The sequence below is a fragment of the Chrysochloris asiatica genome, unplaced genomic scaffold (assembly GCF_000296735.1).
Source record: "Chrysochloris asiatica unplaced genomic scaffold, ChrAsi1.0 scaffold00325, whole genome shotgun sequence".
NCBI classification, from domain to species: Eukaryota; Metazoa; Chordata; class Mammalia; order Afrosoricida; family Chrysochloridae; genus Chrysochloris; species Chrysochloris asiatica.
The window spans coordinates 400,720-402,292 of NW_006408843.1; positions in this window are offsets into that span (position 1 = coordinate 400,720).

Below are 1,573 nucleotides of genomic sequence, written 5' to 3' on the forward strand. Positions count from 1 at the left end.
AAATGCTGGAGGGGATGCGGAAAGACCGGCACCCTCCTGCATTGCTGGTGGGACTGCAAAATGGTCCAATCTCTCTGGAAAGCAATATGGAGCTTCATCAGAAGGTTGGAAATAGAAATACCTTATGATCCACCAATTTCTCTACTTGCTATTTACCCACAAGAAAAACAAGCCATAACACGAGTAGATATATGCACACCAATATTCATAGCAGCACTATTTACAATAGCAAAAAGCTGAGACAACCTAAATGCCCATCAATTGTAAAATGGATAAATAAACTGTGGTGCATACACACAATGGAATACTATGCTACCTTGAAGAACAAAAAGGAAGCTGCAAGCCACCACATAACATGGATGAACTTTGAGGACATTCTGCTGAGTGAAACTAGTCAGTCATAAAAAGAGAAGTACTGCATAAGACCATTATTGTAAAAAACTAAGAGAAAGAACACACCCCAAAGGGGGAAAGACAAAATAAAGCAAAACTATATATATATTCGCTGACCACTGGGATGTATGGAATGAGAGGAGGGGAGGGAAAGGAAGGTAGAGCACAATACAGGGATTGAGACATGATCTGAAAGGGTAAAAGAGGGGAATGATGTTAGGATGCTTGGCTGTCTTTTGAATCTTGGTTTCCCTTGCCTGCCATTGTGAAATAGACACTTGAGGGGGGTGGTGGTGGGGGAAGGAATAGCCAGAAATGTCAGAATAGAAAGCTTTTAAGCCTTTCTTCAGTTGAGGGGTAGAGAAAGGAATAGCCAAAAACATCACAATAGAAAGCTTATAATTCCATCTTCAGCCTATAACTGATTGGAATACTTAATGGGGGCTAGAAGTTGTCCAGTGAAAGAGGCTTCCTGTAGAGCCTTTGCATTGCATAAGACCATACGTGGAATCCTGAACTCCATCCAGAATCATCTGAGGTGGAAAAATTCCCCTTGAAAGACAAATAGACCAGCCTGGTATGGCTAGAAAAACAGAAGATACTTCATAAAAGAAAGACTGGTAGGAAAAATTAAAAACAATAAGCAGTCTGACTGACTACTAGGAGAACAAGCAAGCAGTTCACCCAGAAGCCATCGAGGCAAGTGGTCAGAACCTCTCAGAGCAAACCCCCTTTCAAGAGTAAGACTCAGGGAGAATACACGAGCAGGCATGTGATCTGGCTGGTGACCACATTGGTCACCAATAAGGGGAAGAGAGGGAAAAACAACAATGAAGTTGGGAGCTGGGTCCGAACACATTCAATAGACTCCTGTCAACCTGGGTCTGAACACATTCAATAGACCTGGCTGGCTAACATTATGGCAAGACTCCTGGACCCAGAGGCAGTGACATGACCACAGAGGACTAGAGTGGAGAGTGAAGCATCCAACTGAGGTTAAATGAGGGGGTGCACAGGAACACCCATATTTGCAGATAGTACCCACTTGACCTGGCTTAAATGGCTGGCTGATCAGAACTCGACTAGAAGAAGAAAGAAGAGGAAAAAAAAAGAGTAACCCGCTACAATTTGATGAACTTTACCTATACTTATGGATGTAGTAGGCTCAAAAAAGGGAAAA